Genomic DNA, 26,757 nt, shown 5'->3' with positions numbered 1-26,757 from the left:
GTGAACCTTATTTAAACCCTGATTCAAACTGTTTTTCTAAAAATCCATTTATGATAATTTTGAGACAATTGGGGAATTCGAACACCAGGAATTACTGGTTATGATACAAAAAGAGTTCTTTCTGAGTGATTTACTAAGACTTTTACAGATGAAATAGTATGATATCTGGGATTTGCTTCAGAATAATAGAAGATGGGCTAAATTGTTGAGAGTGGGGGGAATGGGGCCAGTTTGGACGTTGCTGGGGTTTGACGGGTGTGTGATAGCTCATCATAGCATTCTGTCTACTTTGGTGTATGTTCAAAAGTCTCGAAAATTAAAAAGCTAAGACAGACAAACAAAAGATTTATAACAAAGTGTTGATGTAAGAAAAACATATAAGCAAAACAAAACAGAGTGTAGGTAAAGGATCCATAACTGTCTAAGAATAAGATGACGTTTCTTGTTTCCTTCTCAACCTACTTTCCCATGACTAGATTTTTTTGTAACGTAATAATTTGCCTTCAGAAGTGTTCTATAGAATGAGACTCTCAACTCACAGTCCAGAGAATGAAGCAGAAACATAAACGTTTTGAAAACTGAAGGAGAAAGAATTGGATACAGAGACAATTATGGGGGACTTCCCTGACGGTCCAGTGGTTAAGACTCTACGCTTCCACTGCAGGGGGCACGGGTTCGATCCCTCGTTGGGGAACTAGGATCCCACATGCCGTGCTGTGCGGCCAAAAACAAAAAAAGAATTATGGGTCAGAAATGAGCATAGCTCAGTTCACACCAGAGGCCCACCAGCCAAGGGCATGGACCAGGCTGCAGATGTGGTCACGGCTGTGTTGGGGGTGGAAATAGTATGTCAGTTTAGCATCCTTCTCCCCAACAGAATCAAATGTTAGAGTCATGGGTTTCAAACCTGGCTGCACATTCGAATCACCTGGAAAGCTCTGGAAACACACAGATGCACAGGATTTCACCCTGGCCCCATTAAATCTCTGCAGGAGGCCCGAGGCTTCAGTGATTGCCAAAGCTCCCCCAGGTGACTGATCCTGACACGCAGCCAGAGTGAGAGGATTTTAGCCAGCCTGCCCACATTTAAATAGCTGGATAAACCTGCTGGGAAATGATGGCAGTCACTGCCGGATAAATGACAAAGCGAGTTGGTAAGTGAAACACCGGGTGTCAACCTCATTCTGTTGTCTTTGAGTCACTTGAGGTCATTTGGAGCCACTGTGTCCAACCTGAGTCACTTTTCTCTGGGTCTTTGGGGTGTGGCTGAGATCCAAGGAGGCCAAAGGTTGGCTCCTGTGGGCTTGGCTGTGGGCTCCCGGGGCTCCAGGTTTTGGTGGCACGTAGCAGGTACCAAGGGTAAAGAGCTGGCCAGCAGAAGTCATGGTCTGGATCAAGTTGGGAAAGGAAAGGTTTGGGGTCCACAAGGATGTCCTCCTGCTCTGTGCTGGGCTGTGAGTCAACCCCAGGAACACCCAGCGGCCAAGCCAGCAGCGCCAAGCCCAGATTCCATCTCCACGGCAACGAAATCCCTCCCTCGGGATCTGGGTCTGGCTCTGAATGGTGACCTTCGTCGGTGCCACCGTAGAAAGTTCAGCTAGCTAACTGACAGGGAACAGAGAGATTTAAAGTCATCGTGGGAGGGAGGCCCACGAGGGAGGGGATACATGTATACATACAGCTGATTCACTTTGTTGTACAGCAGAAACTAACACAACATTGTAGAGCAATTATACGCCAATTAAAAATATATGGAACGAAAAAATGAAGTCTGTGTCAGAAGCCACTGATCCCTGACAGCTGAGGAAGGCAGTTTCTAAGCAATCGTGGCACATTATGGGAAAATGTGATTCGAGTTTCCAAACTTCCATTCCCAGGTATCCACCGTGGCACAGAGCAAGGCCCAAGCCCCACCCCCATGCAGGGGTTGAGACTCAGCTGATCACCTACCACACCTCCTTCTGCTCTGCCTCATTCCACTCTGGGTGTGACCCACCCTTTGACCTTCCGCTTGCCTCAGCCCCACCTGTGTGTACCTGCTCTGACCGATGGCCGGCTCAGCCTTGTTCACGGCTCCTAGCCCTGGAGTTCTTCCGGCTTGGCCTCTCTCAAGAGCTTCCCTTCTCAGACCAGTCCTACTCGCTATGTCCTGGCCTTCCTGGGACCTTCCCCTCTTTGGCCCTGGCCCGAGAGGTCCTGACATCACTTCCCTGCCCCCAGGTAACAATAAGACAGGAATCTATATCCCATCAACTGGGCAAGGATAAGTTTAAGACTCTCAAGGATCTTCATATGGTCCTTGGGTCCATATGAGCCTGGAGGAAGGCAGTGTGTTGTGGGTATGAGGGCAAGATCAGGACAGTTCCCTGGAGAAGGAAGGACTTGAAGCAGGTGAGGAAGACAGGCTGGCTATTAGTTTGGGGGTGAGAAGTAGTGGGACTGCGCAGTCGTGTGGGTGGTGACTGGAGACACGTCAGGAGAAAATGGGCTCTGAGAACCCCTGAGGGCGGGGGTGATACCCAAAATATTTAACCACCGGCCCGACCCTGTGTCTGTGCCGGCTGTGACCCTCCAGTTGCTGGGTTATGGGGAGGTCTTCGGGGTCTTGGGGGAGGACCAGGGTAATGATGGGCAGGTCACAGTTGGGTTGGGGGTGGGCTCAGAGGAGCAGCTGTTTACCTCCCAGGATGGAAGTGTTTCAGGGTTTCAACAATCCTCGGGGCCGTGAGTAGCATGTACCAGGGAAGCTCTGCCCAGCCCGTGGGTGGGGCAGTGGCCACGAGATGTGAGCCCAGCAAACAGACACTACGACTGGACACCTCAGCTGCATACTGTCTGCAGGAGGACACAGTCGTGAGTCGGGAGCTGCTGGGTTTCCTTCCTTCTCAAAAAGGATGGTATGTTCCAGCATAGTGCCGAGGACCCTGCAGTCATCTGCTGCCTTTGGAAAAGCTGTGACATCTCTATCCTGACCCAGCCATCACCAGCCATAGCCCAGGCCCCACTCAGGAGAAGCTGGGGGCCTCCCAGCGTAGTCTCTGACTTGGAGGCTTGCAGCCTTCCTTGGGAGGAGGACTCCGGCCTCAGTTGGTCTTGTGAAGTCAGAAAAAAATATCAGGGACGTGAGACTGGGAGGTTTGATGACTCATTTAGAGCCAGGAATGTCAAAGGATTGTCCCTGGGACATGACAGCGGTAGTTATAACCTTTATGATGGGGGCTGGCTGCTACCTACATAGGGGCTCTCGCCTGCAGAGGCTTCGCTGGGAGAGAAGCCCTCCTCCTGTAAGGCACAGGCATTCAGGGACACAGGCGGGGATCTGGCAGGAGTCGCATAGCAAGGCTTTGACAGGCCAGGAATCGTAACTTCAGGGACCGGGAGAAGAACCCCAAACACTGTTACTGTAGGCAGAGCGAGATGGCAGCTGAAAGCTCAGCACAGCCACTCCAGCAGAGCCCGGGTGGCGGGGGGCACGGAACTGGCTGACTGGCTTAAGCACGGAAGGAGCTTCCTCAGTGGATGTGGGGATGCACACAGATGTCATCAGCGGGGAGGCTGGAGACCCACACTGGGGAAACGTCCCAAGGCAGGAGACCCAGCTGAGGCCACGCTACGGTTAGGATGCCACTGCCGGGACTGCTGCCACTGGGCACGGAACGCTGCCTTCACCGATGGTCTTCTGGTCGAGCTGCCACGGCCCCAGATGAGTTCTCTTCTGTCCCTGCGCTTTTCCCATCCCAGGTCAGAACCCCCAGTTGCCTGGGCCAGGACGGGGAGCCCATAAGCTCCGTGGGGGTGGGGAGATGGGGGAACACCTGGGCCTTCAACTCCCAGCGGGCCTGATGGATCCTGCCTCCTGCCAAGACTCACACAAGGGGGTTCCCTCCAAAGAGGAGGCGTGCTGGAAGCTGGGGCAGCCTAAACAAACAGAGCAACAGCCGCCAGTGCCCACGATGAGCTACTCTTGTCTTTAAACTTAGAGAATAGCCAGGTTAATAACATCACCTAGAGATGAATGAAAGAGCAAAAGACTTCGTGTGGGCACATCCTTCTATTCCACATGGGGTCGTACCCAAAGCAAACATTTATAGGTGCAACACCTGCGGGGGTGGAGGGGTGGGTGAGGAGCTCTGCCCTACGTAGCCATTCCAAAATGACTCCATTCTTACCCTCCAGCGAGTCTGCTTTTCCAGTGGTGCAGCTGCCACCTCACGCAGCCAGAGAGGATGCTGGGACCTGTGGAGACTTGGTCAGAGGTCCTGTCAGACCCTATGGGATGTGGTAACATCTGCTGTTGCTGATGGGTGAGGGGAGGTTTGACAGTAACACCAGAATGGCCCATGGATGGCTCCTGAGGGCCCATGGACACCCTGAAATTGTGTGGAAGATGTTGCATGTGTGCACATGCAGTTTTTCTGGAGCAAGGTCAGAACTTTTCATGACATCTTCAGATGAAAACAAGCACTGCTAGAACAAAATTTCCTCAACGCCTTCCTGATGCCCCAAAGGCTTGATGGACTGCACTGAGAGATCAGTTTCCATCACCATCCTTTCAAGACCTCTCTTCTCTCCTTGCCATGGTTAATACTCCAGCCCCAAATGCTCCCTCCCTGCCTCCAGGACCAGAGTCATACACCTAACTTGGACGTTTGAAAGGCATCTCCTCTGAACACATGCAAGTCAGAACTCTGGATTCACACTCCCCCAACACCCCATTCCTCCCCAAGCCTTCCCTATCACAGTTAATGGCATACTTCTTTTTTTATAAAGAGGAAGAGCTGTGCAGTAGTTAAACACTGAGTTCGTTCAAATCCGAGCTTTTCCACTTGCTAGCCATGTGAAACTATGCAAATGGATTAAACTCTCTGTGCCTCAATTTCTTCTGTAAAATGGGGACAATAAAGCACCTAGTTCATAGGAGTGTTGTCAAGTTTTTTAAAATTTATTTTCATTTGGTTGTGCTGAGTCTTAGTTGCAGCAGGTGGGCTCCTTAGTTGCGGCATGTGGGCTCCTTAGTTACGGCATGTATGTGGGATCTAGTTCCCTGACCAAGGATCAAACCCGGGCCCCCTGCATTGGAAGCACGGAGTCTTATTGGCTGCACCACCAGGGAAGTCCCCTGTTGTCAAGTTGTAATGACTTTAAAATATGCCAAGGGTTCAGAAGACTTAGCCTGGCTAACAGTACATGTTAGAGTTGTCATCCTTCCAGTTGCTCAGGACAAAACCCTGAAAAGGATCCTTTATCTCTCTCTTTCCCTCACACATCAGATCCAAATCCATCAGCGATTCCTGTGCATTCCACCCTCAGATACATATCCCAAATCTGACTTCCTCCCACCATCTCTATTGCTACTGGCCTAGGCCAAGCTACATCGTCACTTCCGATGGCCTCCTAACCAGTCTCCCTGCTCATGCTATTGCCATACTCCCCTCATCAGTCCTCCAAATGGCAGCCGGAGTGATCTTTAAAAAATGTAAATCAGGGCTTCCCTGGTGGCGCAGTGGTTGAAAGGCCGCCTGCCGATGCAGGGGACACGGGTTCGTGCCCCGGTCCGGGAAGATCCCACATGCCGCGGAGCGGCTGGGCCCGTGAGCCATGGCCGCTGAGCCTGTGCATCCGGAGCCTGTGCTCCGCAACGGGAGAGGCCACAACAGTGAGAGGCACGCGTACCGAAAAAAAAAAAAAAAAAATGTAAATCAGAAAAAAAAAAACGTAATTCCCTGGTGGTGCAGGGGTTAGGACTTGGTGCTTTCTTAGTTCCTGGTCAGGGAACTAAGATCCTGCAAGCCATGCAGAGCAGCCAAAAAAAAAAAAAAATGTAAAATCAGATCACATCCCTCCTTTTCAGACTCAGAACATAAGTCACACCCCTTACTATGGCTGTCAGGACCCCACCTGTTTTGGCCCTTGGCCACCTCTCACACCTCATCTTCTACAACTTCCTCTCCCTTCCTTGGCTCTGAGTGTCAGTTGTTCCCTCCGTTACCCTGTTCTGCCTAGAATAATGCCAGAGTAGAGGAGGTGGATCAGGGGCTGTGGTCCTAGGGTGGTGAGGGGAAATTTCTCTGAGGAGGCATGTGGGCACACTTGAACAAGTATTGGGGAAAGTCATGCAAGTACCTGGTGTGAGGAAGCATACATACATACATATATACACACGTCTTCACAATGACTTGATTTTCTACAAATGGTGTTCAGTGAGGCTCCCAAACCCCACTGGGGAGGTATCCAGAGTTTCAAGGCAGCCTCAGGTGTGGGAATGCAGACCTGGTCGGCTGGAGGAGTCCTGCTCTGGCCGCCAGGTACCACTTTTCTATTCCCACATCAGCCAGGGGGCCATGTCAAGGGGTGGTGGGCGGAGGACAAGCCCGATGGATTCAGGTGTTCTATCACCTCCCGGCTGGAAGCAGCATCCTCAGGGCAAGGAGGTGAAATCCACAACACCCTCCCCTTCTCCGAAGCCTCCCTTCCCCTCTCTGAGCCTTTCTCTGCCCCCACAGGTAGGGGAAGTTGCCAGCGGAAAATATCCCTTTGCTTTTCCGAGGCGAAAAGATAAAAAGCACCGAGACCCATAGGAGAGCTACCGGAGCCGCAGAAGGGGGTGCAGTTTCCTGGGCAGCTTCCTTCGGATTTCAGGGACTGAAGTTTAAAGGACAAGGGCAGCTCAGTGAATAAATGAATGCTTCTAAGGCATGGACCTCAAGGTCCCCAAGACATAGACTGGTAATAGTCCTGCAGACCTCTCACTTCTGCCACGCGCTGTGATAGAGTCCGCTGGCCCAGAACGTGACCCTGGGGAAAATTTCAAGCGCCGCCGAAATAGTAATGTTACTGTCTTCGTCCACGCTGCTGATATTACTGCCATTCCGGTCTCTTCTTTCGCTAAAAGTGGATTCGTTCCTGGCACAGGAATGACAGCAACCTAACACCGCGCACTACTCGGCGCCAGGCATTGTTCTTAACTGTCTCGGTGTCCAGCGTGAGCGGCGGGAGGGAGCCGGGCTCGCGGGGTGCAGTTCCCGTGGCGCCCACTGGGTGGCGCGGGCATCGCACTCTGTCTGGAGCCGGGAGCCAGCGGCGGGCTGACCTCTCTAGGAAGGGAGTCCCGGGAGGAGGAGGGCCCCTCATCTGTGACAGAGGACCCCGGCGTCGCAGCCCGGAGCTGGGAGGTCCGCTGCGGCCTCACCCCGGCTCGGGTTCCGACAAAAGCCTTCTGTTTGCTTTTCAGAAACTTTTCTCCTCAGGGATTCGCATCCCGCAGAGCAGGCTCCAAGGCCACGCACGGGCTTGGCCACAGATGTACTGGAACGGGGGTAAAAGGAGGGGGTGGGGCGGAGCGGGGAGAGGGAGGAGGGGGCTCTTGCAGAGAGAACTGAGGAGGCACAAGGTGGTCAGTGGTCAAGGCCAGACCTGCGGTCAGCCTTCTTGGTTTGCTAGCTAGCCAGCCTGCTGCGTCCTGGTCTTGGGGTTCTCCTGCAGGTGCTGGGGCGGGACTGGGAGGTTCTGCCGGGAGAGGGGAGCCAAGAGGGGGAGAAGGGGGCAGAGTAGCGGAGAGGAGCAGGCAGGGCCCAGGCCCGCTGGCATGAAGTGGGGCCCTCCCCTGCCCCACCACTTCCTCTCCCTCCTGGGTACAGCTGTTTAGCATTTTCTCCCGAGGTTCTCTGATACTTGTGAGAACCTGCCCTCTCGCCCTGCTTCTGACTTGACGCTTCTTCCGCGTCTGGGCAACGCACCATCTGCCCAATTTGAATCTGCTTTTTGTTTGTGAGAAGAGAAACAGGTGAGGTGTGAGGCTCTGGAGCAGCACATCCCACACCACTCCTGGGATGTTTCTCCACACACAGCGGGGACCTGGTGTTTATTGTCCGACTGTGTAAGAGGGCACTGGAGAGGGACGTGAGAATAACGTGCCCCTGGGCTATGTTATAAAATGCACATTCCACCTTCTCATTCCGAAAGGTTCTAATTCGGGAAGACAAGGACGGGGCCCAGGAATCTGCATTTTAACGAACACCATCCCAAGGCATGGTGGGTAGGCCACACTTGGAGAGATACCAGCCAAAGCTTTTGGGCACTACTGTTCCACGAGGAGACACGGAGCCAGCAGTTCCTCCTTCCTTTCTGAGCATCGCCTCTGGCTTGGTGTGGCTTCAGGCTCAGCAACTCCTTGAGCATTTTGTCCCCTGCCCTCAGCCTCGTCAGCTTTCCCAGGCCTGGTTTTCCTTATTTTTCTTTTTCCTGACCTCACTGGAACATTGAACCCCATTCTTTCAGAAGGTAAGCTCTTTATTAGCATCAACCTGGACTTTTAGGAATCCTCAAACAGTTGTGCAGCATTGGATTAATTCTGTAAGAAATGACATTTTCATTCTCCAGCTGTTCTTATAGAACCTGCATTCTGCAACCACATCATTTTCTTTTCTTAAAAGGTTCTGATTTGAGCCTAAAACACACCCCCTCCACTCCCACCCCCATTCCTCTGAGCCTCCTGAACTCCAGATCTTTGTGCTGTCAATCACAATTTCTTTCATTCTTTTTATTTTTCATGGAATTAGGGAGGCAAAAAAATGTTCTTTTTAAACAAAAGATAGAAAATGTCTAAATTTCTTGATCTCCTGGAAGAACTTAAGGTAACTAAACTTTCTGGGGTTTATTTTCCCTCAGGGTTCAACCTTCTATCGTAAAAATAGAAAGTTGGCAGACAAATAAATTATACAGAGAGTCCTCAATTTGGGTATTTTATTATTGCATTTTTAAGAGCAGTATTTTGTAATTGCTCTGATAATACAAGTGATGATATTTGTGAGAGTGAACCCACAACACCTTCCCTGCTGGTGTCTGCCCTCTAAGAACCCTGTGTGATGGATACACAGCACCAGGAGCGGACCATCACAGAACATTAATAAGGAGGAAGCTGAGTGCTGGCGCCTGGAGAGACAGAAAGCAGTAACTAGGCCACACAGACCTGTCATTTTTGCCCTTTGAGCAAGAAGTGAAAAATTGGAAATGGTCCCTCTACCTTCCCAGCAAATACAGGGCCTGGCTCAGAATTTCCTCTGACTTTGTGTCCCCAAGACACTGGCTGCCCAGTTACATGGAGCTGGATCCAGAGGGAAACTGTTCGTGAGAGTTCAGGAAAATGAATGTTCCCTCAGCTCCGTGAGGGCAGATTGGTTCTGGGTGAGATGAGAGATCTTGGGGAAGGTCATAACTGAGCTCCCGATGCATCTAGAACCCTTTAAATTTTCATTTTTCTAAAATGTTTGTCACTTTCTAAAAATTATATTTTCAAGTTAGATTCGAAAATGTGTTTTCCAGTATTTAACAGGGCCTCAAGGAAGAGATAATGCAGGACTTCCCTGGTGGTCCAGTGATTAAGACTCCGCGCTCCCAATGCAGGGGGCCCAGGTTCAATCCCTGGTCAGGGAACTAGATCCCGCATGCTTGCCACAACTAAGAGCCCACATGCCACACCTAAGGCCTGGTGCAGCAAAATAAGTAAGTAAATATTAAAAAAGGAAAAAAAGAGATAATGCATTTCTTTGTTGGGTAGAAGGGTGCTAAACTTGCAAGAATCTTCTTGTACTACAGAAATGGCAGTTCCGCTTCTTTGCTAGCCACGGAGAACTTGCTCTGCAGCAGCTACAGCCAGTGCAGGGCTCCCAGCCCAGGATGAGAACAGGACCACACCTGGCTCCTCCAGGCAGCCGCTGGACTCCAGGACACCTACTCTGCAAGATTTATTTTGACCACGTAAGTGCCACATGTGCTGTTTCCACTTCTTACATTTCCCCATTCTCCCTGAGAGGGGTCTGTGTCATTGCCTATTTACAGAAGGGGAAAGGGAGGCTGAGGGAGGCTAAAAACCTGGACCCAAGTCACAATCCCCCACTGAATGTGGTGCCGCCCACCTGGGCATCCCGGATGCCTCGACCACCAAGGGCTTCAGCAAGTGCATGTGCAACAAAGGACAGAACAAGGGCTCTGGGATCAAGCACAGTTGCTCTGATTCACATTCCAAATTCTTTCCACTTCATCAAAAAGCTAGGACAATGATCTTCAGCGGTTTCATTGAAGACCTGAGAAATCTGTGTCCCCACCTTCTCTGCTTTAACTCTGGAGCTGCGTAAGCCGATCATCATTTCGTGCCCTAAACCAAAGAATAAACTCTACAGTTATAAACATGAACATCACAAAGGATGCTCTCTGGCCCATGGGGAAGACAAGTACCTACAGGACAGCTACACGGAGCCTTGAGATTTATTTCCTAAGTCACCACCAGGCCATCCCAGAATGGCATTTTGGAGATAGACAGAGAAAATGAGAATGTTCACACTCTGATTTGTTACTTGTAATGACACCAAGCAAAGGACTGAGGGGACGATTCTGGGCCAAACTTGGAAGGCCAGGAGGAACGCGCCTGTGTCATGTAAACATAATCCAAAGCAGCTTGTTTCAGACAAACATTTCGCTTCTGAAACTCCTGAAACCTTCTTGGCCCTTGAATGTGGTAATTCATCTGAACATTTTATTTTATTTTATTTTTGCACTCCGTGCTTTTTAAAAAAAATACATTTATTTATTTTTGGCTGCGTTGGGTCTTCGTTGCTGCACACGGGCTTTCTCTAGTTGCAGTGAGCAGGGACTACTCTTTGTTGCAGTGTGCGTGCTTCTCATCGCGGTGGCTCCTCTTGTTGAGGAGCGTGGGCTCTAGGCACGCAGGCTTCAGTAGTTGTGGCACATGGGCTCAGTAGTTGTGGCTCACGGGCTCTAGACTGCAGGCTCAGTAGTTGTGGTGCATGGGCTTAGTTGCTCCACGGCATGTGGGATCTTCCTGGACCAGGGCTCGAACCCGTGTCCCCTGCATTGGCAGGCGGGTTCTTAACCACTGCGCCACCAGGGAGGTCCAATCTAAACATTTTAGAAACTATTTAACCACATGCCATGAAGGCAAGGAGTGGGAGTGGTGATCTTTAAGGAGTTGTCTCCATTTTGAGGGACACACAAAAATGAGATGGGCAGAAAACTGAGGTCTTGCTAGGGTGGTTTTCCAGACAAAAACTTAAAGAGGAAAAATGTCTAAGAAAATACATGATATGACTGATGATGTCATGAAGTGAAAAGGCCATCATAAATGCTAATAAAAAATATAGTGGACAGATGTTCCCCAGATGTTCATTTGAGACCTGGTTCAGGTCTCCTCCAGGGAGGCATTTGTAGCAACACTAGCATCTACAGTCATTCCCTTCTTTTTTTAAAAAAAAAAATTTTTATTTATTTATTTATTTTTGGCTGCATTGGGTCTTCCTTGTTGCCCATGGGCTTTCTCTAGTTGCAGCGAGCAGGGGCTACTCTTCGTTGCAGTGCTCAGGCTTCTCATTGCGGTGGCTTCTCTTGTTGTGGAGCACGGGCTCTAGGTGCACAGGCTTCGGTAGTTGTGGCAGGCTTCAGTAGTTGTGGCTCGAGGGCTCTAGAATGCAGGCTCAGTAGTTGTGGCGCACGGACTTAGTTTCTCCACGGCATGTGGGATCTTCCTGGACCAGGGCTCGAACCCATATCCCCTGCATTTGCAGGCAGATTCTTAACCACTGCGCCACCCAGGAAGTCCCCAAACTCATTCCCTTCTTTAACCTCATCTAAAGTTTTATAATGAGCAGAATACACCACAGTATTCAAAAAAAAAATCCACTTATATTTGACTGGACTCCTTTCTCCAATACCCACTTTGGGGTCGGAACTACCTCCTCAATAAGAAGAATGATAATGCCTAGTAAGCACTGCCTTTAGATCCAGGCAAGAGGAATCCTGGTCCTGATGCAGCACTTTCATGGGATAAGCCCACATCCCCACTTCTGGAATATTTCCCAAGTACTTGGGGCCACATAAGCCCCTTTTCAGGTCTGTCTTTCCTGGATAGACCATGTTGCCAGTTCCTGGAATGGCCAAGGGGGAGCTGTTTGCAGGGGGTCTGCTTGGACACAGAGCTGGGTACCCACCTGCCTCATGTGAGAGCTTTCATGCCACCAGAGCCTGCTGGGGATAAAAGGGGGTTGGACGGCAGGCCGGGCAGCAAGACTCTCTCCCTGTGCCACTGCATTCTAGTACCAAATTCCAAGGAGGCCAAAAATTCTATGTCTGAACTGGACTTTCAAGCCTTGTGTTGCTCTGAGGAACTTAGCAATCAGAGAAGAAAAGGAAATAAAAGGAATCCAAATCGGAAAAGAAGAAGTAAAGCTGTCACCGTTTGCAGATGACATGATACTATACATAGAGAATCCTAAAGATGCTACCAGAAAACTGCTAGAGCTAATCAATGAATTTGGCAAAGTAGCAGGATACAAAATTAATGCACAGAAATCTCTGGCATTCCTATACACTAATGATGAAAAATCTGAAAGTGAAATCAAGAAAACACTCCCATTTACCACTGCAACAAAAAGAATAAAATATCTAGAAATAAACCTACCTAAGGAGACAAAAGACCTATATACAGAAAATTATAAGACACTGATGAAAGAAATTAGAGATGATACAAATAGATGGAGAGATATGCCATGTTCTTGGATTGAAAGAATCAACATTGTGAAAATGACTCTACTACCCAAAGCAATCTACAGATTCAATGCAATCCCTATCAAACTACCAGTGGCATTTTTCACAGAACTAGAACAAAAAATTTCACAATTTGTATGGAAACACAAAAGACCCCGAATAGCCAAAGCAATCTTGAGAACGAAAAACGGAGCTGGAGGAATCAGGCTCCCTGACTTCAGACTATACTACGAAGTTACAGTAATCAAGACAGTATGGTACTGGCACAAAAACAGAAAGATAGATCAATGGAGCAGGATAGAAAGCCCAGAGATAAACCCACACACATATGGTCACCTTATCTTTGATAAAGGAGGCAGGAATGTACAGTGGAGAAAGGACAGCCTCTTCAATAAGTGGTGCTGGGAAAACTGGACAGGTACATGTAAAAGTATGAGATTAGATCACTCCCTAACACCATACACAAAAATAAGCTCAAAATGGATTAAAGACCTAAATCTAAGGCCAGAAACTATCAAACTCTTAGAGGAAAACATAGGCAGAACACTCTATGACATAAATCACAGCAAGATCCTTTCTGACCCACCTCGAGAAATGGAAATAAAAACAAAAATAAACAAATGGGACCTAATGAAACTTCAAAGCATCTGCACAGCAAAGGAAACCATAAACAAGACCAAAAGACAACCCTCAGAATGGGAGGAAATATTTGCAAATGAAGCAACTGACAAAGGATTAATCTCCAAAATTTACAAGCAGCTCATGCAGCTCAATATCAAAGAAACAAACAACCCAATCCAAAAATGGGCAGAAGACCTAAATAGACATTTCCCCAAAGAAGATATACAGACTGCCAACAAACACATGAAAGAATGCACAACATCATTAATCATTAGAGAAATGCAAATCAAAACTACAATGAGATATCATCTCACACGAGTCAGAATGGCCATCATCAAAAAATCTAGAAAAAATAAATGCTGGAGAGGGTGTGGAGAAAAGGGAACACTCTTGCACTGCTGATGAGAATGTGAATTGGTACAGCCACTATGGAGAACAGTATGGAGGTTCCTTAAAAAACTACAAATAGAATTACCATACGACCCAGCAATCCCACTACTGGGCATATACCCTGAGAAAACCATAATTCAAAAAGAGTCATGTACCAAAATGTTCATTGCAGCTCTATTTACAATAGCCCGGAGATGGAAACAACCTAGGTGTCCATCATCAGATGAATGGATAAAGAAGATGTGGCACATATACACAATGGAATATTACTCAGCCATAAAAAGGAACGAAATTGAGCTATTTGTAATGAGGTGGATGGACCTAGAGTCCGTCACACAGAGTGAAGTAAGTCAGAAGGAGAAAGACAAATACCGTATGCTAACACATATATATGGAATTTAAGAAAAAAAAAAACGTCATGAAGAACCTAGGGGTAAGACAGGAATAAAGACACAGACCTACTAGAGAATGGACTTAAGGATATGGGGAGGGGGAAGGGTAAGCTGTGACAAAGTGAGAGAGTGGCATGGACATATATACACTACCAAACGTAAAATAGATAGCTAGTGGGAAGCAGCCGCATAGCACAGGGAGATCAGCTCGGTGCTTTGTGACCACCTAGAGGGGTGGGATAGAGAGGGTGTGAGGGAGGGAGACGCAAGACAGAAGAGATACGGGAACATATGTATATGTATAACTGACTCACTTTGTTATAAAGCAGAAACTAACACACCATTGTAAAGCCATTATACCCTAATAAAGATGTAAAAAAGAAAAAGGCAATGAGGTAGAGGCACTTTATGGGCAGAGGTTGCCTGGCTTGCAGTGGGAGGGGCACGGAGAGGTCTTTCAGCAACAGGGCTGCAGGCTTCCGTTGGATCTCTTCTTCTAGGCTCCACACATATCTGAGGCAGCCTGGGCATGTCCTGGCTAGCTCAGTCCCTGAAGGTTCTGTTTAATTCTCCCCATGCTATTGCTGTCACCTAACTGGAGCTAAGAAACGAGTCATCAAAATAGTAAAATGCCTAGTTAAGCTTAAAAACAAAACTAGGGGACTTTCTAAATAATAAGTTATAAAAAAACAAAGTGGAAACTGCAGTTCCCCATAACGAATTCAAAGACTCTGTTCCAAGATGGAAATAATGTTAAATAAGGGAGTTTAAGGCAAAGGAGGTGGTTAGGAGAGAAGGGTGACTGACATGGAACTGAGAATATACCAAGGGTCCATCTCAAAAACAAATGTGTATCATTTGTAGCAATGGTTCTGTGTGTTGCTCTTTTGATTTAAAATATAGCATAACTTCACTCTTTTAGATGCCACTAACCTAAAATATGGATAAATGTACATGGTGAGGCTAGACTGACACTTTCTTCTACCCCACTTAAAAGATTTACTAAGAAAATTCAGCGGACAAACCGGAGTGCAAGGGGAATGTCAGGTTTAATTTAGAAATCAGCTCTTTAAAGGACTTTAGCACAGTAATTGTTGGTATGCAAATGGTGCTGTGAACTATAAATGGGTCATCCATTCTTTTTTTTTTTTAAAGGGTACTAGGGCTTTTATTATTTTGTTTTATTTTTTTACATCTTTATTGGAGTATAATTGCTTTACAATGGTTTGTTAGTTTCTGCTTTATAACAAAGTGAATCAGTTATACATATACATATGTTCCCATATCTCTTCCCTCTTGCGTCTCCCTCCCTCCCACCCCCCCCATCCCACCCCTCTAGGTGGTCACAAAGCACCGAGCTGAAAGGGATCTCGTGGAAGGACTTGGGGAGCCTTTCAAGTTGTTGAAAGGTAGCAAGTTGCATTTCATCCCCATCAAGCAGTAATGATTGAGTCCTTTTAAGCCTAACAACAATAGGTAATCTCTTCTAGGTGTTTACTACATACTAGGTCCTTGGTTGAGTGCTTTCCTAGCATTTAGCCCTCACAACAAGCCTATGAAATGTTGTGTACTAGTATTATGGCTATTTTACAGATGAGGAGATTGAGGTACTGGGAGGCCAAGGGCCGTGCCCAAGTTAGCCAGCTAAACACTAGGTATACAAAGACAGGTACAATCAGCTCTCTGCCTTTAGGAAGTTTGCTATCTAGTATTTTTTTAACGTTGTAAATTTTGTAATTTTAATAAGCTCAGATCAGCTTCATCTTCCAACTGATCTGAATTGGGTACGTTTCACTATAGTAAAACAACATGAGATCTTTTTCTAACCAATTAACTATTGTCATAGATTATAATACGAATGAGTGGAAAACTGTCTGATGGAATATCCAGTCCACACTTGGGAATCAACTGCTTGAAGAACATTCTCATTTCCAGACTGGAACATGGTATGTATTATGCCTGAACGATGACAAAAACAGTGCTGATTTTGTAACAAAACCTCAGGGAAGCTATTAACAAGTTGGCATTTCTAATTCATGTGGAAATGATCATTTTATTTATCAGAAAATTGCAGCAGTGGTATTCACTTAATTAAGAATCTGGTACTGTGGAAGGGAAATTTTGTGAAGTTTGTAATATTGCAGACAAACATGAATTCAAACGCAAAAGAAAATTGTTTACGTAACTAAGGGTCGGCTTCTTTGCCTTTGACCCTCTCATTTTACATGGTTTGAGAGCTGCTTAACAAAGGAATATCATTATGTTGTATCATTTTATAAGATTTTTTTATGGCAAATTCATCTAAGTAGTAACTGTACTAGGCTCCTAAAAACCAGAAAGAAAAGTGTTTCCAACGTTTGACAACAGCTAAGGAAACTCTCTGTGCATTGGAAGGCAGGTTAACATCTAGCTGCTTTCTCAGTTGTAAATAAAGCATTGGCATATTCAAATCTAGTTAATAGGCATTATAAAATCAAAAAGGTGAGAAAGCAGGTTTGAATGAGACAGAATCTGAGAAAAGCAGAGAATGGGAATGAGATGGAAACTGGAAGGGGACGAAGAGTTTGGAAAAGGTGGCAGAGGAGAGCACCCACTCTTGGTGGCTGACACCCCACTTTTGCCAGGAAACACTGCTCACCTGTCGAAGCCTTAGGCCCGCTTATCTCCTGGATCCAGGTGCCTGCCAGTGGGTGTGCCAATTCCATGGCCCAGCCTTCCTAAGCCGCCTCACCTCCAGGTCTGGATTCATTGTTTACAGTAAGCGTTTGTTGAGCACTAGTTATGTGCCAGGTGCTGGGCTGGGTCACACCCATGAACAAGGAGAACAGGTCCCTGGCCTCTAAAGTGGATGTTCTGGTCAGAGGAGACAGCTGTAAACAAGTAGATAAATAATTGTGAGAGATGCAGATGGCAATCTGTGCTGTGATGAAAATAAAGCAAGGTAAGGGGATTGAGGGTGATGGAGGAACACACGTGATTAGGGAAGGCCTCTCTGGGGTCGTGACATGTTAGCAGGGAAGGAGCCAGCCATGGGAGGCTCCAGGGGGAAAGCACTCCAGACAGAGCAAGTACCAGGGCCCTGGGGCAGGTAGGAGTTTGTTGTATCTGAGGATGAGCAAGAAGGTGCCAGTGTAGCTGAACTGTAGGAGGGGAGAAAGTCGGAGATGAAGGTGGAGACGTCACAGATCCTGTGGTCTTCTAGGCCAGGACCAAACTCCTGGATTGTCTTCTAAGTGGAATGGGAAGTGATTGGAGGATCGTAAGTAGGGAGGTGATAAGATCGATTTCCATTTCCAAATATTCCGTGGAGCCTGGGTTATAGGCAGATGAGAGTAAGGAGGTGAGTGAAGAGAGTGACCAGTCATAGCATCCCTCTTCTTCCCCAGAGGTGAGTGCAGGAGTGGGTCTGTGCCCCTGCTGGGGACCTGAAGCCCATCCATAGGATGTTTCTGTGGAAGTTAGAAGGTCAGACTCTCCCTCCTCTCTTTGGTGTTGAGCCACAACTTCTGCCACTTGAAGGAGCCAGAGAAAGTGATAAGGGGCTGAGAGAGGGCAGCGTCAAGGCCACACCTGCCTTCCCTGAGGTCCCAGGGCTTCCCCGGGTTCCTCCAGCTCTTCCTTTGATTCCAGAGCTTTTAGCTGAAGGAGTTCTAACAAACACACAGAGGTTAGAGACGGAAAGCAGATGGCCAGGAAGGAGTGGAGGAAAAAAAGAGGGGGAGATCGACCTTGGCCTTGAACGTGGGTGGGATCCAGGAGGAGTGAAGCAGAGATGCGTGAACTTTGGCCCAGACCTCAGGCAGTGAGGACTCTGTGATCCTGGCAAGAAGACAAGTGTGTGTTTTCTGTCCAAACATCCAAGTTACTCATTTCCCCAGGTGACGCTGCAGCTGGGAGACCTGTGAACAGTCCCACAGCTAATAGCTCACAATTCTGGGTTTAAAAAAAACAGGATGGGGGCTTCCCTGGTGGCCCAGTAGTTGAGAGTCCGCCTGCCGATGCAGGGGATGCGGGTTCGTACCCCGGTCCGGGAAGATCCCACGTGCCGTGGAGCAGCTGGGCCTGTGAGTCATGGCCGCGGAGCCTGTGTGTCCAGAGCCTGTGCTCCGCAACAGGAGAGGCCCCAACAGTGAGAGGCCCGCGTACCGCAAAAAAAACCCCAAAAAACAGGATGATATTTAAACCAAGAAACAAGAAAACAAACAAGGGCAGTGCCTTAGTGTGTATAGCACAGGGGGTAAAGCAAAATTAATTCACAAAGATTTCCCTTAAAATATAGAAGGTCCTGACATTTTTCTGCAAATTCTAATGGAAATTAATAAAGATGAGCAAAAATATCACAAATATTGTCATTATTCTATGTGACATCCTGTTATTTTATTGTAGTGAGTGCGAAGTGTTTACAAAGGATCTAGTAGCTTCTCTCTTGCCTCAACCTCCTGCTCTCCGTTTTTCTGGTAAGGGTTTAAGTTCCTCAATCACCAGTTGTCTGACCAGCCACAGAAGTTGCAGCCTAACCCCGTGCAGCGGGTAGAGGTTAAGTTTGGAATGACTTAACCTGCTTCGGGAAGAGGTTGATGAATCTAAATGGGAGGTAGAGGTTATATGTGGGAGGGGAGGAAACCTTCGTTCTAAAGCAGGACGTCTGGTGTCCCTTCACAGGCATTGCTCCCATTCAAGCAGTCCTCATGTTCTCCAGCCGGGCATCATCGGCCACATGATATCCTACGGGGCTAGGGTCACCCTTTGGAGAAGTGGGAGAAATGCCCTCCCAAAGGGGCCTCTAAAAAATGCTGCTGCTGCTGCTGCTGCTGCTGTGTGTGTGTGTGTGTGTGTGTGTGTGTGTGTTAAAGTTTAGTGCAATGGTCTTCCCAGCTTCTACTTACAGCTCCCTCTCTCCCTAGGTCAGGGCCAGGCATCGATTCGGTGTCAAACACCAACTTTTCCTCAGCCTTCACTGAGGCTTGCACTCCTCACACAGTCAAGGTTGTCTTGCCGCCTCTCTTAAGAGGAGCTCTTTCCCAGGCCAGGCAGCACCTCGGTCCCTCACAAAAGGAGACTGCAGGTGGGCCAATCCCACCAGTTCACCTGGCATTTCTAGACACACCCACCCTCTTCCCATTCCCCCACTTCAAGTGCCTATACCAAGTGGGTGCAAGGAGCAAATCTGTGTTTAAATAAGATTAGACTGGCAGCCAAGGACAGGATGATTTAGCCTGCAGCAGAATCTTCTGGAGCACTTGTTAAAAATACAGACTCCCGGACCCTACCTGGATAGTGTCATTCACTAGGTCAGGGCAGGGCCTGAGAATCTGCATTTTAAACTCCTGCATGTGTCCCACCCTCACCTCCACCCCCATGATTCTGATGCATTGACTGTCAGACCTGGCTGAGAGGGGAGCAAAGCTGGAGGTCAGGAGGTCAGTGTGGAGCTTACATTGTACAGGAGAGATGCCTGAGACCCTCAGCAGAGAGGAAGGGAAGGAGACGGACACCAGGGACACAGTGTGGAGGTAGAGGAAAGGAAGCCGGGAGGGAGTGGGGTCCGTCGCTCCCTGGTCTGCGTCCAGGCCAGAGCCCACTTTTCCAGCAGGATGCGGTTCTCACACGTGTAGGGAGGGGGCCTGGGCTGTGTCACCTCCTTCTGGCTCCAGCTGGCTCCGCTCTCCTGACAGCAGCTCTCTTCCTGGGGACAAGCCAGGGCCACTCCCTGGGAAGGCTCAGGTTACAGCTGTGCCCTGGCCTCAAACTCTGCCTCTGCATGGCCCTGCCGGGTAAAGTTACCAAATGCGAAGTGTGACAGATTCCTGGAGGAGGACAGAGTGTGGAAACCATGGCTGATCCCAAAGTGTTTTCTTTTATGTCCCAAACCCACTTGGGGATAACAACGGCACCTGACATTTCCAGAACCCTCTGCTGGGGGCTTTAAAAATGCCTTGCCTACATGGGGATCGTGATCCTGGGACTTTTTTTTTTATGTACATAATGGATTGTCACATACAAGTGTCAAGGTTATTTTTCTTCTTCATCTATTCACTATTTAAGTGGAGGGAGCATTAATCTCATTTTATAGACATGGATCATTTCTGGATATAAATGGCTCCCTAGTGTTAGAGATTCTAACTTGAAGCTCCTCTTTTCTTTCCTTTTTTTCTTTTTTAAAATTTATTTATTTTTTGGCTGCATCGCGTTTTTGCTGCTGTGTGTGGGCTTTCTCTAGTTGTGGCGAGCAGGGGCTACTCTTCATGGCGGTGCATGGGCTTCTCATTGTGGTGGCTCCTCTTGTTGCAGAGGACCGGCTCTAGGCGTGCAGGCTTCAGTAGTTGTGGCACACGGGCTCAGTAGTTGTGGCTCGTGGGCTCAGTAGTTGTGGCTTGCAGGCTCCATAGCTGTGGCTCACGGGCTCTAGAGCGCAGGCTCAGTAGCTGTGGCTTGCAGGCTCAGTAGCTGTGGCACACGGGCTTAGTTGCTCTGCAGCACGAAGCCCCTCTTTTCTTACAGAGCTGTCTCATTTGTGTTAATGAGGGCTGTTCTTTGTGGGTGGTCCCTGTGGGCCTTAGAGAACCATTTTACCCAGGGAGCCTCACCTGAGAAGTTGCCTCCAGCTGGCTTTGTGTTCATCCAGAGCACCTGGTTCAGGCTTCCGCCCAGAATGGCAACTTCGTAAATGCTGCTGATCCTACCCTGGATCTAGACTTCACCAAGGGAAGCGGCCCTGTGCCTTTAGTCCAAAGACTTCACGGAGATAATGGGATCCTTCCACAGACAAGGTAGGAAATGGGGGTTAGGGTCAGAGGGATTACCTCAACTTCCTAGAGAAAAGTATCGTGGCAAAGTTTGTGTTGAGGCTTAATTGGGAGGCGCAATATCACGGCATCCAGGGTGAGGGGAAAGGAAGGAAGTGTAATGATGCAGCCTTGAGCTTGGTCGCGCAGGATGTCTTCCAGACAGGCCAAGGGGATCCGTCCACAGCTCAGAGTAGGAGGAGGAAGAAAAAGGACTTTATCTGCGGGCTCCTTCCCGTCTCCTGTCTTTCTCTGGTCACAAGATTCTCTCCATGGCGTGTTAATTCCTCCACAGTTCTGACTGTTACCTGTCTCCTGTAAGCAGTCACCGGGGAAGCTGGACCCCGGACCCCACGCTTCATTCATTCAGATTGGGCTTGGTGTCAGACAAGTTAAAAACATGCAGAAGCCCAGTGTTCACCCAAGGTTATTAGCGGTAGCTGCTGAAGCCAGAGGACAGGTGGGCGAGCAGACCTGCGAGACACATAAACTGAGTTTGTTTAGGTGATAAACAAGGAGTTAGGGATTAAAGAAAAAAAAAGTTAGGCTTCTTGTTTGTTTGTTTGTCTTTCCACTGAAACTTTGGCCCTACTAGACCTCCAAGTGACATTTACAACTTACTCCTCTCTTGAGACTGGCATCTGCCTTTAGCAACATATGACAGTGGAAAGGAGAGTCCTGGAGAAGTGGGGGAAAAAGATTCAAATGTCCTCATGTCCCAGACTACCCCACCTCATTTCTTTGCCATGCTCTACTACTTACTGTGTGACCTTGTGAAAGCCACTTAACCTCTTTGAGCTGGTATGGCAATTTCGTGAGGGTCAGCATAATGCATACCACACAAGGTCCTTTAGAGAAGTGAGTGAAATAACAGATGCATAAGCATTTTGAAAACTCTGGTGTGCTCTCGAAGGCAACGGGCTCTTGTTAGCACTCCCCTCTCTTCCTGCAGCCCCACCCACCATCCCTCTTGAGACACTCTGGCTTTTCTCGGGCCTTCCTGGGCTTGGTTCCAGCTGCGTTTCTAGCAAGAATCTCTTCAGTTCTGGCCCCAACCCCATTTGCTCCTTCAAGCTCATCTATCCCTTGAAACAACCTCGCCTTGGCACTTTATGAGGGAGAATTCTGACATTCATATGAGCGATCCTACTCTTTTAGCTATAATGGTTTGCTAGAGCAACGATTGCACAATTTCACAATAAAAGGAGCTTTCTTTTCAAACAATGAGTAAGCGCTGCACAAGTACTAACAAGTCGGGAACCATAACAACTTGCATGGGAAAAGCTGATCTGACTGTATCCCGGAGTCTCTATATTCGGGCTCAAAAGAAATGCAGGTTAGCTTGTTTGTTTCACTGCTAAGCCTTTTCTCGCTCAACACCTTTTCCTTCGCATTGTCTCATTTTAGCCTCCCAATGACCCCTATGAGGTAGGAAGGGCACCTCCATTTTTACAGTGGAGGATAAAAAAAAAACCGAGTGATTTTTCCCAAGGTCCCAAACAGCCAGTCTGAGGTCAGATCAAATGAGAAACTGTGTCTTTTAGTTCCTAGTATTTTCTGTTGAATATTGCTGCCATCATTTTCACCTGTCCCTCTTCCCTTTATTCTTGATTTTCACAAGAACTTCTGTCTCCAGGGAAAGCGTCCTGGCTTCTAGCAGGTGCTTGTGTTCTTGGTAACATGATTTCTTTGATTCACCAAGAGAGTCAGTTGCAGAACCCTGTGGTCACTAGAGACCACCGCAAGACCACACGGCCAACCTCCTCCCTTGAGCTCAGGGGAGGCCTGAACCAATGTTTCCTAGCTGGTTGAGGGAGCCTCGGGGTGCCATGACCTGCCCCAGAGTTCAGAGCTGAAGAAAGGCCCAGGGTCACCCCGAACTCAACCTCGTGTTTTGGGGCTCCCCTCGTGGGAGTCTGAGGCTTACCCTCCACCTCCATCCCCAGAGGCTTGATGGCCAGATGGGGGACCTCCAGATCTTTTATTATGCTGAACGTGGTTCTGCTGGTTTGTTTTTCTCAGGGGACTGTGCAAGGTGGTGGCATTCTGAGAGGGAATCTGGGGGATGGAAATGGAGTGAGCATGGGCTGGAGAGGTAGAAAAAGAGGTTGGGAGAGGAACTTCAGAGAGGGGGCAGAGATGCTAAAGGGGATGGACTGTGGCTGCGTGGTGTGCAGGTACCCTTCTTTGCTTCTCCATGAAAGCTTCAGTCAGGCTTTTGTTACTAGTTGGTGCTTTTGGAGTTAATGGGGGGGGGGGGGGGGGGGGGGGGGGGGGGGAGAGAGGAGTGGCAGAAGTGGGATGGGACTGGTTGGGCATGAAGGGAAGCAGGGGCAGCCCAAATGTACTTAGTCACAAGCAGGTCACACATGGAGGATTTCATCACAGAAGAGGGGGTCTGTGGCTGGCCTAACTCATCAGGGCATCCGTTTCCAAATCTGAAGATAAGTGTTTATCAAGAATTCTTCCTTTATGCCTATTCCAAATCATTCCTCTTTTAGCTCAAATTCAAATCCATTTCTTCTGGTTTGGCTCAAGCTGAATCCTTGCCAGTGTCCTAAACTTTGGCTGACAACATCCAGAACTGTAGGGAAAGGGGTAGCTGGCAAAGGAAGAAGGCTCTGGCCAGAATCAGTGGAAACTGTGGGCCAAGCAGTTTGGGAAAATGAATTGCCCTAGTACAGAGGCTAGGACTATAGCCATAGGAAGGTGCTGCTATTGTTCTGCAGAAAAGACAGTGAACACTTTCCAGTTGGTGAAACAAATTATAAGGAAATTCAGAAACACCTGGCCCTTCCAGTGGTATAAATTCCAATGTTAACGGACCCCAATCTGAAGCAGCCAAAGACATTAACCACAACGTGGAATACTGGCATTCATTGTTAGTCCATGTGTATCCAAAATTTGTCAAGCTCTGTTGAATGTCCTCAGCCCTCTCCTATCTCACATGTAAGTCCATCTTCTGTCTTTACAGTGTGATAGCCAGAGATAAGCCCATGTCTAACTTTCTCAGCAGTGAGGCTCTTCCTTTCTTGTTAACACAGCCCCACCTTGTTAGGCTAAGGGTGTTTTGTGTAGAAACCCACCAACTGCTTGTCTCAATCCACTCAGCTGCTATGACAAAATACCACAGACTGGGTGGCATATAAACAATAGAAATTTATTTCTCACAGTTCTGCAGGCTGGAAGCCTGAGATCAGGGTGCCAGCATGGTTGGGTGAGGACCCTCCTCCAGGTCAGATTTCTCTTTATATCCTCACATGGCAGAAGGGGCTAGGTTATCTCTCTGGGGCCTCTTTTATTAAAAGGGCACTAATCCCATTATGAGGGCTTTGACCTTCCAACTGAATCACCTCCCAAAGGCCCCACCTTCTAATACCATCACACTGGGCTTTAGGATTTAGCATATGAATTTCGGGGGGCACATTCAGACCATGGCAGTGCTACAACTTGCAAACCTAACTAGTGTCTGCCCCTATGCAGGGCTCCACCTATAGAGATAACTAGAGGTTTTGCTGTGTATTTTTTTAAAATAAAGATGCAAATATTTATCCATATTCACATATATTCCTATGTAGTATATTAACATATCAAAGACAGGGAAGGTAACCAGGTCTTAAATGACTGTATCTATTTTTAAGGACCATGGTTTTTATCAGCCATTTAGATTTCAGGGCACATTTTACTTCTCATTTCATTTGACACATGAGAAAATCGTTGCAAGCTAGTTGAGCTGTAAGGTGAACTTGACTATGATAATGGGACACAGCTCAGCAAAGACAGCAAGGTCAGCTGACCGGTGTTCTGTTCTCTGCATGCTGTATCTACTGACCTGGTTCAGGATCACCTTTTTGTTCTCCAAAGAGCTATTACATTAGCACCAGGGTGGCTCAGGAATGTCTTTTGTACAATTAACCAGTCAGGATGCCAACAGATGTATGTGGAATGAATGGATTCAAAGAGACTGATTAATATTTGTAATTAATCCTAGAGAACCAACTTTGCATTGAACTATCAGCCTAAATTCCTTTTTCCAAATGGGTCTAGAAATTCTTGGGCGGGTGGGAAAAATACCTTGTATAGAAAATGTCTGTTTAAATCTCCAGTCCGGCTATCTCAACTGTGTTGATCAGGATAGGCTAGATATGCTATAGTAACAAACAGCCCTCACATCTTAGGATTTATGCAACAAAAGTTTATTTATGGCTCACACCATATCTGAGGTCTGAACAGTTATCCAGAGCAACTATCGTCACATGTTGACTCAGTGTTCCATTCGATCTTAAGGATCTTCCTTATCAATGCATGTTTTCCTGATTGCCACAGCAGAGAAAAAGCAAGGAAGAGCAAATAAATGGAGGTGGCATGCGTCGTATTCAATTTGCAAAAGCAAGTCCCATAGCCACACTGAACTCTGAGCAGGCAGGTGTATCAGATATTGGCTCCTGTAAAAAACAAAACAAAACAAAACAAAAACCCCACTGCAAACTTATGATTTCAATAACACCGTTTATAATTTCTTGGGATTCTGTGAGTTGAATAGGCAACTTCTTTGCTGGTTTTGCCTGAGCTTACTTGTGCAGCTGTACTTGGTTGGATCGGCTGGGCTGAAAAGTCCTAGATGTCCTCATTCACATGTCTGGCATTTCGTGCTGGCTATTGGCTGGGGTGCCTCAGGTCTTCATGTGGCTTCTCATCCTCCAGTAGACTCAGCTGACTTCCTTACATGTTAGTCTCAGGACAGTGGTCCATGAGGACAAAGGCAAAAGCTGCCAGATCTCTTGAACCCAGGCTCCAGAACTTGCACAACACTTCTGCCACATTCTGTTGGTCAAGCAAGGCCAGTAACAAGGCCAGCCCAGATTCAAGGTATGGGGGAATAGTCTCTTGGTGGAAGGAGTTGCAAATATTGTAGCCATGTGTTTGAATCTATTACAGCAGGATACATGAACATTTGATTCTTGTTATTTATGGTAGTAATGTTCTATAAAGTCATTGCAAATAGAAAATATTAAACCATTGCTCCTAGGGGAAATACAAGGTTAAGTTCCTATGAGCCTCTGGATACAACATTTTAATCAACTGATCAATAATAATGTTGTTTTATGAGAGTACCTATTTAAAGACACCTTACTTAATATATATTGTTGATTCATTAACATTAACTCATGGCCAACAGCGCTATAACTCATGCCTGAATGAAGCTTATCTAATACAATGTGTTTTCTCCATAAGGCATATCACAGCCTTCATGTCCTTAGAACACTAGCCAGCACTTCAGCATTATACTTGGGAATCATTTAAACAGTGAAATCACCAACAAAAAGCACAAAAACGCGGGGAAAAAAGTCACTAAATAACGCCCCCCCCCAAAGGATACATGTTTATAGTATAAGAACTGAAACAAGAAAGCTTGTTTTACCTCAGCTGGGAACATGTGTGTCAGCCAACTCAAATGTTTTACCACTCTCGTCGTGCTCATGAATGAGCATGAAAGCAACATGAGTATTGATTTGTGGATTACAAATAAATTTTAGTAAGTAAGTGAGTTTGCAAATATGGAACTCACAAATAATGAGGATTATTATATACATAGAAGAGGGAAACCAGATTGATGAACAGTGGTGATTCTTTTACACTCATTCATGGGAAAACAGAAAAGAAATGAACATTGCTGGAGTACTTACTATGTGCTTGCCTTTTACATTTACTATGTCATTTAATATAATAAAACATAATTTAATATAATCTTTTAATATATTGCTGGATTCAGTTTCCTGTTTGTTTGGGTTTTTTTCCTGTGATGTCTTTGTCTGGTTTTGGTATCAAGGTACTACTGTCCTCATAGAAAGAGTTAGGAAGTGTTCCTGTCTCTTCTATATTTTGGAAGAGTTTGTGAAGGACTGGTGTTGACTTTTCTATAAACTTTTGGTAAAATTCACCAGTGAAGCCATGTGGTTCAGGGCTTGTGTGTGTGTGTGTGTGTGTGTGTGTGTGTGTGTGTGTGTGTGTGT

At 47.3% G+C, this 26,757-nt stretch overlaps 1 long non-coding RNA gene across 1 annotated transcript in view; it reads left to right on the top strand.

Moving 5' to 3' along the window:
- Nucleotides 1-9,318: 9,318 nt before the first annotated feature.
- LOC114898854 overlaps nt 9,319-26,757 on the top strand; it is a 32,496-nt gene continuing 15,057 nt past the window's right edge. The window contains exons 1-2 of the long non-coding RNA XR_003794473.1: nt 9,319-9,756; nt 15,805-15,904. This is a non-coding gene — a long non-coding RNA (uncharacterized LOC114898854). The remainder of the gene's footprint in view (nt 9,757-15,804; nt 15,905-26,757) is intronic.

Source organism: Monodon monoceros, unplaced genomic scaffold (genome assembly GCF_005190385.1).
Source record: "Monodon monoceros isolate NGI ecotype Baffin Bay Population unplaced genomic scaffold, NGI_Narwhal_1 Super_Scaffold_18, whole genome shotgun sequence".
NCBI classification, from domain to species: domain Eukaryota; kingdom Metazoa; phylum Chordata; class Mammalia; order Artiodactyla; family Monodontidae; genus Monodon; species Monodon monoceros.
This window is presented reverse-complemented; position numbering and strand designations above follow the sequence as displayed.